We start from the raw sequence: 14438 nt of genomic DNA, 5'->3' as shown, positions 1-14438 counted from the left end.
AAGGCGGGGGAGTATCCATTTTCATCAAGGATACCCACACCTACAGGTTAGTGGCACTGCACGAGGCAGCAGAGATCATCCATGTGCAACTAACAGTAGGTAAAACTGCTTTTCAGTTCATAGCCTGCTACAGATCACCCACCTTGTCTCAGGATCCCCACTCGGCATTCCTGAGAACATTGGAGAATATGAAGGTCTCAACAAACACCATGATATTGGGGGATTTCAACTACCCAAACATTGACTTGGAAAACTACTCAAGCCCTAACTCTTTTGCCCAACGGTTCCTGGAGTTTATAAACTCAAATGCCATGGAACAACTGGTCACCACTCCCACAAGAGGGGACAACATATTGGATTTGGTCATCACCAACATGGGGCTCAATGTTTCACACTAGAGGTAAATCCCTCATTGGTAAGATCAGACCATAAACTTATTACAATGGACATCCACATCCCGACCCCACCCCAAGCCAAGGACACCACTGTGAAAAATTTCTCAAAAGCAAACTTCACACTTCTCAAGACTGAGGTGGAAAGTTTCAAAGCCCCCGGGCTAATGGAAAAATGCTACCCTAACCACAGAATCCTTTACAAATGCACTCTATGAGCACCTACAGGAATGCATGGATCATGCCATCCCAAGTCAAACAAAGACTCACTCCTCCAAGAACAGGAGACCAGTCTGGTGGACCCCGGCCATAAATAAGCTATACAACAGAAGGAGGAAACTATTACAAGACAAGGTAAAATCCCAAAAAGGGAAGGCATCCTTGACCAGTACTAGTAAGAAACTTCGATCCCTCATAAAATCATCAAAGGCCAGCTTCGAAAGAAAAATCGCCAAAGACTCTAAAGATAATCACAAGGCATTCTTTAGCTACATCAAAAATCTGGGTGGCAGCTCTCAGATCTGCTCTGAGCTGGTGCAAAATGGCACAAAATAAACTGAACCCACAGACATTGCCAACATCCTGGCAGGCAGGTTCAGTGCAAACTTCACCCCCCCTTCCCCCCCAAAAGGACCTGTGTCTATCCCAGAAGATTGCAGTCCCCCAGACATCACAGGCACACAGGTGAAAGCAGCCCTCTCCAAAGTAAAAAACACATCAATGGGACCAGATGGTATCCCGGGCTGCGTCTTATACGAGCTCCAAAACAAACTAAACCCTCACATGAATTCATTGTTCCAACGCAGCCTTACCACAGGTTATGTACCCAAAGAATGGCGTACAGCAACAGTGATCCCGCTCCACAAAAGTGGCGCCACAACGGATCCCGGGAACTATCGCCCTATAAGCCTGACTAGCCTGGTCTGCAAGGCTATGGATCCATGGATCATGGATCTCATAAACAAAGACATTGGGAACCTCCAAACACTGGACCCCACCCAATTCGGCTTTGTTAAGGGCAGATCTTGCCTCTTAAACCTAGATGACTTCTTCAAAACAGTTACCAAAGCCTTAGATGAGGGAAAGGTAGTCCACACAGCCTACCTAGACCTCGCAAAGGCCTTCAACACAATACCCCACTCTGGTGTCATAAATAAGCTTACCAGCTTAAAAATCAACCCATATGTCACAAGATGGGTTGCAAACTGGCTCAGGGATAGAACTCAAATGGTCAGAGTCACTGGTGCCATGTCCGACTTTAAACCAGTCATAAGTGGCGTCCCACAGGGATCAATCCTGGGACCCCTCTTGTTCGGTATATACTTCTCTGAGGTACAGGCAAACACGGGAGGACTGTGGCTGACCAAGTTCGCAGATGATTGCAAACTGGGAACCATAATCGCCTCTCCAGCTGACACAAGCATCCTCCAGAAAGGCCTTATGGAGACTGATACCTGGTGTCAGAACCATGGCCTCAAGCTAAATGCAAAAAAATGCATAGTCATCCCCTTTGGGAAAAACAAAGTGCCCACAAACTACCATATAGGAGGAAATCCACTAATTACAGAAGAAGTAATCAGGGATCAAGTGGTTAGAAAAACCTTCTGTATAGCCCACCTAATCACAAAAGGGTTCACATCTAGATCAAGAGAGGTCATTGTGCCTCTCTACTCATTGCTCATCGGGCCCATAATTGAGTACAATGCCCCTTTTGGGATGTACCTTACCCGACACCTGCAACAGCTGGAGAGACCTCAAAAATACCTCACCAAGAGGATCGTGGGCCTCAAACAGATGCCCTATGCAGCTCATCTAAAGAAACTCCAGCTCTACTCAGTTGCTTACCGCCTACTCAGAGGTGATCTCTGCCTGACATACAAGGCCATGTCCAACCAGGAACTGTTGGACATGCTCCACCACAAGAAAACCAGATCCATTAGAGCTACATGCTCCAGTGATTTAAACCTTAACACAATAAATAGTTCATGCTGGAGGGATAGATTCATATTCCAAAGGCTTCCCGCGCTCTGGAATAGAATCCCAATCCATGTTAGGCAGAGCCCCTCACTGACCCTCTTCAAGAGAAATCTTGATGAGTGGATGGGAAATCGTAAACTTGCTCCTGGGATCACTTCTATGGCTCTGCTGGACAGAGGCTCAGGAATCTAGTCTAAAAGGGAGGCGAAAGCCAAAAAATTCTGGCTAGGCTTATAAATGCCCTAGGGCAGAGAGCCTAGTACCTACCTATGAACCTATGAAAAGAATGACAGAAAAATAACAGAACTGTTACTTTAGAGGAATTAAAGGATGTTTTTAAGGGACATGCAAGATGTATGATGCCAGAAGTGAAAATCTTCCAACTACGTTTTGAACTGTTCTACCAAAATATGACTAAGCAAAGTCCTAATCTTATGGCAGGAAAGTAAGAACCTAAATATTCCATCCTCATACAAGCCTATATCACTAATAAATCATGACTACAAGTTGTTTATGGCTATTTTGGCAAAAAGGGTTGCTAGAGAAGTACAATTAGTGCACAATGACAAATCTGAGTTAGTTTGTTTGCAGTAGGCAAACATTTGAGATTTTAAAAACTGATGGCTATAGTCAGATGTGATACTGAGGCAGCTTCTGACAAAATGAAATGGCACTATCTCATCCAAGTTTTGTTTGAATTTGTTTTGCACTGATATCTGTTGAAATGCTGAACACCTATTGAGAATCAAAGGCTAGAGTTAAAGTACAGGCAAATACATCAATGAGTGTGATAACAGTGACAGGTACTTAGCAAGACTATTCACTGTCATCAGTACTTCTTTTGTTGCACTTACAACACCTGGCTATGTTTGTTAGAATATCAGAACTGGAGGGCTAGCGCATAAATCATAAAATGTCAGCTCTATTGTGTGAAAGATATTTTGGTTGTTATTTGATTAATGGCAGAGGTACTAAAGGGGCCAGCAAAGGGAGGATGGAAGTGAGCAGCTAATGTTGGCTCATCTAGCTGGGAGGGAAACAAAAAAAAAGCAGCAGACGTGCATGGCCAGTTCCATGCTGCATAAATAGTAAACCGCTTAGTTTTGAGGTAGCGCATGTCTGGAAGTTTGTATGCACCAAGTGAGAGCAATGATCACGGAGCTATAAGGCTGCCACAAGATGACAGGAGTTAGAACATACTTCCTGATAGCACTATGATGCTGCACCAGTGTTTTTAATGTCCTCACCAGCCCCAGACATGGGTCAGGTGGAGCCTGAGGTAGGCTAAAATGGGCCTGTAGACCCTGTGATTGAGTAAATGAACTGGTACCAACTGATGGTCAGCTGCCAGAGGAAAAAATAAATAAATTAAATTAAATCAGGAAGAGATTACAATTTTGACTGATACAGATAAGGCAATGGGCATGTTACTTTACATGTCAGATGATTTTAGGAAGCTTTCTGGTTATAAGGTAAACAAAAAAATCAAAGCAGTGACAGGAAATTATACCCTGTTCTCAATGTTGCAGAAATATTATGGCTATTTATTGGAAAATCAGTATACTAAATAGCAGGAAATCTGGTACTTTAGAGAAATCTGTAAGTAGAACAACTGAAAATCTAAACAGTGCACCACGTTAAGATTTTCAGAGATAAAATGTCTGGAGATGGATCTGGTGGCAGAATATTACATTTTTTATTCTACTTTTGTTGTTGTATATAGTTCAAGTATACCCAGCTGAGGTCCTAGGGAGTTATTTGAAGTCAATAAGGACATACAAGGTTTGATTACTTTTGACAATAAGGGAAATACAGGGCAGCATGGTAAAAACTAATATTTCTGAAAGAACAATTATGCCATTCTGGTTAAAGTATTGCAGTTTTATTAAAACATTTGATTATGATGCATACTAGAAAATATTAGTTAGATTGTTGACAACACAGGAAGCCATACTTGATAGTTATACCTTTTGGGTACTGTACCATTTCAGAGTAAAGCATCCATATGCAACAATGAGGACTATAAGTTTTATGTGTAGTTTATTCAAAAGGTAAGGGGTTGTTTCTTAGGCAAATTACTTTTCCCTAGGGGAAAGAAGACTGAGGATTCCGAAAGATTTAGGTTTGAAACACTGATTAAAGAGAAAAACTGACGAAATATTCTGTGAGCAGCTGAAATGGAATGAAGACGGGTGCAGTTGGGCACACATGCCACAGAAGTAGGTTATTGCAGTTTGTTTGTTTTTTCCCCCTTACAAGCAAGGAATATGGAAAGTTTATTAATGCATCCTGACATAACCAACAGCTCCCACTGCAAATTACATTATTTATGAAGATTAAAATACATACTCCAAAATGAAAAAAAGCAGAGTTCACAACATATAAGTATTTAATAAAATAAACACAAACTTTTATGCAAGACACACTTTTTCAAGTATATATGAACTCCTGCACATAGCATTCAACATAAAAACAAAAGATCACATGATCAGTGATGCAAGCACTTCTAGTTACCCAGTCATATTCTGTATGTTCTGTCTTATTAATTACATTTCCCTTCTATTGCCTTTCTCAATTACTTACACAACACTAAACTTAAAAATGTGTGTTTCATTCACTTGTGAAACATGCTTAGCCAGAACATTAACTAAAGTAATTTTATTAAAATCATATAAATGCTGTGTGACATAATCTCAGAAGTTTTCTGTTGGTTTACCAAGACAAAATTCAGTATGTTGTATACATCTTGTTACACATACCAGATTTGTGGTGTCAGAGTCAGCATAACTCATAAACATAAACAACTTTTTAGTGGCGGGATGTGCAAAGCAATCAGTACTTGATATAGAGTGACAGCAATTACATTTCATGCAAGGATAAGTACCTTTCCTATTAGACAAAGGATCCCCAAAAATCTTCTAAATATTTTGACTACATTATGTGAGCTCCACAAATTGATTAGGGTTAAACCTAAAATAGTTTTTAAAAATTATCAAAGTCTTAAGAGATAATTATGTTATAATAATTCCAGGACAGTATACTGTAGAATTAATAAGGCAGAACATAGAGAATATGACTGGATAACTAGAATAAATGCTTTCTGTCCTCCTGGACATAATAAAACTTCTCTTTAAAACCTATATTGTGCTTGCATGCATGCATCACTGATGATTTGATCCTTTGTTTTTACACAGAATGAATGTTATGTACAGGAATTATGAATACTTGAAAAAGTGTCTCTTATGCTAAAACTTGTCTACTTTTTTAAAACATCTCTTCCCTTATAATTTGGTAATCCTTTAATTTATCCCAGCTTATTCTTTCTTATTCCCTTCGTACCATTTCTTTACTCACTCTGTGTTCATCAAATATGGACTTTTAATCATCCCTGTTGGCTAAACTTTACATTTCCATTCTCTTCTTAATATCCCCATCAGTTTTTCTCCAAACAGCTTTTGACAAGTTCTCTCTTGTTCTCCCTCAAGTCCTTGTTTCTAGACTTCTAGCCCTCCTGCTGCTACTGTATTTTCCTGTACCCCTAACATTTTTTTTCAATTTTATGGTTAAGTGGGGGCTTGCATGGTAAAGTCATTTTTTGCCAACTAGGGTGCCTATTACTCCAATATGACTTGTTATCAACTTTCCAAATTATCCCAGAACTTCTTTCTTGGAAAATGAACTATTGCTTGGGATATGCTTACTATTTGAAGAACTATAAACATTTTCATGGCCTGCATCCATTACCTTCCACTTTTTTTACCATAGCCTTTATTTTCTCCCATACTTAGTTTCAAAACTTCCTAATCATATCTTTAGCCAACCTTGCTATTTACATTCCCAAATATTTTACTTTATAGTACCTCTGTAAGTATGGAAATACTTGTTCTAACATGAAAGTCAGAGAATAACTGATTGATATTACCTTGCTTTTCTCCTATTTATTTTACAACCTGAGACTTTTTCAAATTCCCCTAGTATTGCATACACCTTTCTTGATATCTTCCTGGGTTTGAAATGATAATACTACATCATAAGCAAAAATGGCCAACTTTTCTTTTCTTTTCAGTCATTTCCATCCCTGTATTTCTGACTGTCTTATCCTTTGTGCTAACAGTTCCTGTATATCATGAATGGTACTTGGGACAATGGGAAGCCTTGACAATTTCCCCTCTCTAATCCTATTTATTCAGTTTAGTTGAATAGTAATAATCAACGATCCAAAGGGCTTATTGGGGCACCCTCTTTAACCGAATGGTTATCCGAACCACTAACATTTCAATTACCAACTACAAGTGTAACCAGAGAGCAACCGGCCGAAGATCCAAAAGACATTTCTACTCTATTAAAGCAACTTGACCACCATTTGATAAAATATAAAAAGTTGAAAACTGAGATTGCCTATTTTCGTGAGTGTCTAAGTGAAGGCATAGTGCCAAAAGGGTTGCGTTCTTGGCAATACCCTACTGGCCTAGTGGATGGTTCACCACTCCACAAAGACTTAGGTCAACTTTTTAACAGACACGGCTGTGAGCTTTTAGAAATGATATGCAAACATTATGAACTGCAAGCTACAGAAATTATGCAGATAGCTACCAGCTTAAATGAGACAATTCAACAGCATTCAAATTTTATTCGTTACCAATATGACTATGACAGGATTTTCTTTAGCATAGACCAATATATTGATAAAATTGAGGAAGGAAAATGCAAGAAACTGAAAAGGGACAGAATAGCATACAGTAACGGGTTAGCATACCCTAAACCCCCCCTCCCAGAATAATGCTAATTTTACTTCTATGGCTACCCTTCAAAGTAACATCATAAGCCAAAATGAAGAAAGAAATAATATTAATGAAGAAAATGGATTCAGTAACAATAACAACCGATCTTTTTATCAAAAGACCCCACAGCGCTCCTCAAATTTTCGGACAGGAGCCTCTCATTACAATTTACGGAAAACCACTTATTACAGCCCCAACTATCGGAACAGGAACAACACCAACAACCGAGGGAGGAGGGGGAGGTAAGCCTGGATACTTCAAACCATTTGACTATTTTATACAATTCATCTAAAGACTTTAAAATTTTCAATTTTTCTTCAGTTTATGTTACACCAAATATTATTGAATTATTAGCCCGAGGTCATTCATTCGTTCCTACCTGTCGGGCTAATTTAGTTACAACTATTGTTGATTTTAAGTTGTTTGTGAGGAAATTAAATTTGTGCATGTATTTTTGTAATACAAATCCAGTTGACAAGAAGTTTCATATAGCAAGTACATTTATTCCACCGACACATCCAGTTTTGGCAGCCTTTGAATTAATGTGCGAACACGACTTTAGGAATATGCTTTACCTAAACAAACAGTTTAATGTACAAACTAATATTTCCAAAGAGGACAGATTGTCTCTTACATTATTAAAAAATACTGCTATTCGGTTTATTCAACCTGACAAGGGTGGCGGTTTGTTTATAATGACACAATCACAATATATTGAGAAAATGGAATCTCTCCTTGACAATACTGCTTATCAATTATCTTCCAAGAATGAAATGTATCAAGCGTATAAAATCATAAAATCTACATTTAATGACTTCTTTATAGAGGGAAGGATTGACTTGACTACATTTAATTATTTGAACATGCTTGCACCCAAGATTCCTATTCTTTTCGGCATCCCCAATATTCATAAGTCCCTAATTAACCCTCCCATGCGACCACTAGTAGATGGACGTAATAGTATGATGTATCCATGTGCCAAAATTATTGATTCAGTTTTGAAAAAATATGTACTGAAAGAAAAAAACATATGTAAGGATCCGTGGTCTTTTTTGTATAATAGCAACAACGTTGAGTATAATGATTCATTTAATTTCTTAACAGTCGACGTTAAAGATTTATATACATGTATACCACACACAGAAGGTATTGAATATGTTAGCTATATGTTGAGAAAGCACCAAGCACCTACACTTGAGGTCGAATTAGTTGAACAAATGCTTGATTTAGTGTTGTCCTATAATTTTTTTACCTTCAATAATAATATTTATTTACAAAAAATAGGGGTGGCCATGGGTTCACCTTGCGGCGCTAGTTTCGCCAATCTAGTCATGGCCTATTGGGAACAGGACATAACAAGTAGAAATCATGACCTTACGAATAAGATCAGGAACTATACACGCTTTTTAGATGATATTTTTATTCTAATCGAAGGGAATGAAGATACAGCACATGAATTAGTATCATTTTTTAATACTAGTTCTAACTTTCTAACTTTTACATTCAACTTCAACAGACACAGGATTAGTTATTTAGATGTAGATTTAAGGAAGGACCTTAAAAATAAAGTTTATTATGCTAACATACACAGGAAAGATACTTATTCTAATACTTTATTACACTATTCAAGCTGCCATCTCCTTTATCAGAAAAAGTCTGTTGTAAAAGGTCAATTCGTACGAGCGGCCTGAATGGTATCAAGGAACGATGACTTTCATGATGAATGTAGACTTTTGTGTTCTATGTTTACCATGAGAGGTTATACTAAACACCTTATTGATGAAGTTATGTCTGAGTTTGGGTCAAAAAGAGAAGCAGGTACCTATATGGCGATTCTTTATGCCTTGAATCAAGTACCCGTTCCTGTAAGTACTAGTGAACTCATGTATATTAATGTTTCTTTTATTACTCCCTATAGCTTAGATAGTAATTTTATTTCCCTTATCATTAATAAAAATTGGAACATCATATCTAACGATGGTGTTTTGAGTAAAAAATTACCACCTAAGCCAAAGATTGTCTGGAAAAAAGGGAGAAACTTGAAACAGATTTTTCAAAACAATGTGTCACTAGGAACACAGGGAGTGGGTATGTATCAGTGCAATATGTGTAATTATTGTGCACATATGATTACAGGGCAGACATTCACAGTAAGGAACATTACATATGACCTCAAATATAAATTCAACTGCTTGTCAACAAAAATAATTTACTTGGCACAGTGCCAGGCTTGTCCTTCATTTTATTTAGGAAAAACTGATAGGAAACTACGAGAATGGGTCTACGAACACCTATACGCAATCAAGAAAAAGAAAACAGAGAATGCACTTGCCAAACATATTATTGACAACCCTAGCCATAAATTAAATTTTAAAGCAATTGATACCATTTCACCTGACAGCCGTGAACGACCCTTTGAAGTCCTGTTGGAAGTACTAGAACTTTTTTGGCAGATTAGGTGCCATGCCAATGCCCCCCCAGGCCTTAATGAGACTATCACATTATATCCATTACTGAAATTGAGAAGCCTACGATGTTGATACATACCACTGTCATGTTATATACTCTTGTGGGGGGGGGGGGTTGCTTGCTTTGTTTTTGGAGTGAATTTCTGTACATTACCGCACACTTATGGAGTAATTTGTCTTCAGTAACCTTGCATTTTACCTTTATATAGGTTTACTAGTTGCTGTTTGATTTTAAATCTATCGTTTACATGTTAGCATATATATTTTTACCATATTTCTTGTACAATTACAATATATATGCTTTCTACATGACCTGACTACATTAATTGCACTATTTAATAGTTCTCTGTTCAGGTGTCACTGTATATCCTGAACATATATTTATGACCTTTGTTAGACTTTGTAGTTAGGTATGTGTTTTAGGTGGGATTATGACCAGACTATTGTAGTTCTAATGTGACTTTGTACCATCTTTGAATAGCAATTTCCCGCAACATTGTTCTTTCTTTCTTTTTTGTAACCACTCGATTCTTTGATGTGATTTATTTATATATGTATTCAGTGCTCAAGTTGAGTAACTTTTGTACATACTGTTTTTTTTACTGCTCATTCCTTAGTCTGAAACATGTAGTAATATATAGATGTGATTTGCATTACCATATATACTTTATATATTTTTATATTTGTTTCATATTTAGTATATATTTAGATACTGTAATAATGACATCTTAGCGATGCTTTTAATCTTTTTAATGGTTCTGAAATTTTGTTGATTTTATTTTAAATTCATTCATAGATTCATTTCACTAGTCGTTAGGACACTATACCTTTAACTAATTGAAGCACAGAACTGTAACCTAGCAATGGCACCTTTTTGGTGCCAAAATCAGTATTTAAACCTTGGTTTTTGTCAGAATCTGTTTGTCTGAAGAAGTCCCACTATTCAGTGGGACGAAAAGCGCTTCACAGTATTGGTTCAATAAAGCTTTTGGAGAAATTTTCTTTACTACTTGATTCATATGGATATTTTGTTGCATAGGACCTCTTTGTGGACATTTATTTAGCATCCAACATAACTGATTTTATCCTGGACTTTGTCTAAAGCAGCCATTCGAGTGTGGAGAATTTACAAGTGTGGACTATACAAGAATTCCCTTGGCATTCACAAGTACAGGGTAATTTTGTCTTCTGGTTTTTGTTTTCACTTGTTTGTTACTTTTTGTGTATGAATGGTACTTGGGACAATGGGAAGCCTTGACAATTTCCCCTCTCTAATCCTATTTATTCAGTTAATCTAGCATTTGCCTTTACTTGCGCCATTGAACCTCTCTGTATAATTCCTTGATTAGGCTAATGAGCTTCTTGCTAAATTCCATTCTCTTTATTACCCATAAATCTATCTAGTGCACAAGATCAAAAGCCGTTTTAGCATCCAGCCCAAATACCATTTGCCAACCCATCTTTTCTGCCTCACATTACATTGCATGTGTCTCTATATGTTGCCCTCCCTTTATAAATCTGCACTAGTCTTCCACAATTAGCGTGTGGAGTAACCCTGATAATATCTTTGATATAACTGCCAATAACATTTTCTAGGATTGATATGGGGAAATAAGATCCTGGCATACTAGGGTCCCCTCTCTTCTTTCAGTAGTATATGAATTATTGTTTAATTCCAAGATTCTGGTACTTCTTTCTTCTCCATAATTTCCTTGAACATAGTGTGTCATTCAGGTATAATCTTTTGCCCCAGTGCTTTTCATACCTGTATTGGGAAATTGTCCCTTTTACAAGTGCATGCAGTATTCTTGTATGGCTGCCCTCAATCCCCTTCCATTTTTAACAATTATTCTTGTTTTTGGATACTTTAGTTAGAAGATAATTCTGTCTTCTTTTAGTTTCCTTAACTTTCTTGGCTGTATTTTCTGAAATTCTGGAGAAGTTTCATCCATGTTCCTAATTATTACCAGTCTTGAAAGTAGTTTTTCTTCCGTCCAATCCTTACACTGATTTTCCATCTCAGCTAGTTCCCTTTTTTTCTCTTCTTAAAGTTGCTACTCACAGGATAAAATTCTTTCATCCTAGTTAACTTTGTCTTTTCCGACCTTCTCTTCTCCTTCCAACATGGGCTGACTGCCTCCTGCATTTTTCCACCAAGTTCTTTTTTTATCTCCCATTCATTTACCTTTTTAAGTGCTTCCCCAAAGTAACATTTCTATTTCTTCTATGAATCTCTTCATATCCTTCTTTGTCTTGTTTCTTAGCTATATTATAACCATCTCTCCAATGTCTACCCCTCTGTCTAGATTTGTGCATTCTCCTACAGGGTCCAAGTATGATTTTGTTTTCGCTGGAAAGTTGATTTTTCAAGATTGCTGGGTATATAAGCAAAGCCATAACTGTAACTGTCTCATTACTGTGAACAACAGGATGAATTTATTTCTTTTTTGATGTGTTGTCAGAAAATAATCATTGTCCATGAAAATTATTTTGTCCTCAGTTAGTAGCTTTTGCCTTTTTGTCAGAATTCTGAAAATATTTGTTCCTTTATGGCATAGCTTTGTAGTTTTAAGATGGGCCTTGGAAATCTAGCATCACTACTGACTAGAATATATACTCTGTGGGCCCAGTCAATCAAAATTCTGCCCAAAGGCAAAGAAGTCTAGTTAATTATCTGGGTCCTCACAAATGCTTTACAGACTCTTGCCTCCACTCTCTTGGGCACCCCTGTGAAGTGGAGGTTTTTCTTCTTTCTCTCAGTCTTCCGCCTCAGAAAATTTCTCCCTTATTTCTTCCTGTAGGATCACCATCTCTGTCATCTTTGCCTCTTTGCTGGATCTCATTCTTTTTTAGGCCTTCTATGATATCCAACTGTCTGGACAGAGTGCCTTCTACATCTTCCAAATGCTTGTCCATTCTTCTCATGTAATCTCGTATAGCTTTGCTTGTGCTTGCTACCTCTGCAAGGATTTTGTTGATCTTTGCATGTAGTAAGTATGAGCATCAATGCTCCTCCAATATGTGATGGGTATTTTTATTAACCATTTTGTTTTGTGTAGATCCTTCAGCTGACAATTTTATTGTCATAGTGTCAGATTTTCTGTTTATTTTCCTCCAACTTTTCTTCATGTATGCACTGACTTTCAGTTTTTTTTGGCTTTGTTTTCTTTTTCATTTTAGGCATTTGTCTTATTTTAACAATTTTTACTTTAGGAACAGGAATCACTTGAGACCCATCATTTCAACCCTGTATCATACCAGAAGTCAACCCTTACAGGGTCTTGAACCTGTTACAAACATTGAAACACTGAAAGTGCAATGCTTTTTTAAATGATGTTAGTGGGCACAAAAACAATTACTTGAAGATAGAAATCTAAGACTGTGACAAAAGTGAAGGATGTGATAGCTATAACTGGTGAATTAGATATTAGGTAAAGTAAACCTTTTAGGAAAACTACACTTCTACTTTAAAAAATCTACTTTAAAAAAACAACTAGGGACCAGTCTGTGTCTTGGACAAGATTATTTAGTGGAGTTAGTAGAAATATGACATCACAAATATTTATTTACTTGGCTGGGGGGGCTTCAAAGTAATGCACTTTTCTTTAGTCTTCATTTTCACAGATTTCGGTGACTACCACAATTCCTAACTACTATCACCTTATCAGCCAACACACTTTAAGATATCATCTTCTCCACAGGGTACTCAGTCCTACATTTTGTCATATAAATATCTCTGATCATAAACATACATTCAACTGAATAAAAATCTATCATACCATCTTTGTCCGGGTAGTTTGCCCCAAAACAATTTATTTTTCCATCCAACTCCTGCTGTTCCTTCTGTTCCTACTACACCTATTCCAAGTTGGACAAGTGACTCAAAGTTATACTACTCACATGCAGTCTCCATTTCTTCTAAAAATAATTGCAGGAGCAATTCTTTACTTAGCCTTTGTTTTTTTAGTATTTGTCACCACCCTAAACACTTTCCAGCCTCATATCTCTCAACCGTCCAGATTTTTGGCTCATATTTTTGGTCTGTTCCTCATAAAATTTGTGATTTTTCTGGCAAATCACATGGATGAGCTGAAGACTGAAGTCAGTAAATAATGACATACATTTGAGTTTCAGATTTCAAATCCTTCAAAAATGTATGTTAAAACAAACCCTGTTACTCTTGCAACTTTCTAAGTTTATAAGAGCAATATTTAAAATATGTACCTATTTTTGGGCCTTTGTCCCCCCATTTTGTCAGGCTTTGCCCAGATTTCCTGCAATATGAGGTTGAGAGGTATGCTTCCACTTAGCAGGTTTTCAACACAGCTGAAAAATGTGACCTGTATTTTAATTTGCATCTCTTATACTTTCTGCGATCATCCATAAACTGTAGTCTCTGCTAAAATTCTGCATTCAGATATTGAGGATTCACGTGTCATCTGATCTGTTACTGTAAATGCTCTTCCTGGTTGTCATAACTGCCATAGTAATTGTTCCTCCTCCTATGTAGAAGCAAACTATGCAAACACTACCCTAGGTCCTGAAACAGACAATGGCAATATGTTCTTCCTTCACTCCCTGATGATATCATAAAATCTGCCTATAGTGCCATCTTGGTTTTCACACCCCATATAATTTGAACACTCATCTCTTTTCAGTACTCTTACTGGTCAAAACATTTTCTTCAAGCCTTATCTTCACACTGACTAGCTTTTGCTTTTCATATTACAACTAATCACATCAGACAACTCTCCTTGACATTCAAGCAAATTACTCTAAGCATCAATGGAATACTGCTGCAATAGTCATCTCAGTCGCCA

At 37.2% G+C, this 14438-nt stretch overlaps 1 protein-coding gene across 1 annotated transcript in view; it reads right to left on the bottom strand.

Annotated features, from left to right (window-relative positions):
* GMEB2 (glucocorticoid modulatory element binding protein 2) overlaps positions 1-14438 on the bottom strand; it is a 2829650-nt gene that overhangs the window by 101762 nt on the left and 2713450 nt on the right. The gene's annotated exons all lie outside the window — the stretch shown is intronic.

Source organism: Protopterus annectens, chromosome 14.part0 (genome assembly GCF_019279795.1).
Source record: "Protopterus annectens isolate FY-2018-M chromosome 14.part0, PAN1.0, whole genome shotgun sequence".
Taxonomy (NCBI): domain Eukaryota; kingdom Metazoa; phylum Chordata; order Ceratodontiformes; family Protopteridae; genus Protopterus; species Protopterus annectens.
Note: the sequence above shows the minus strand (reverse complement) of the source record. Positions and strands in the feature narration are given on the sequence as shown.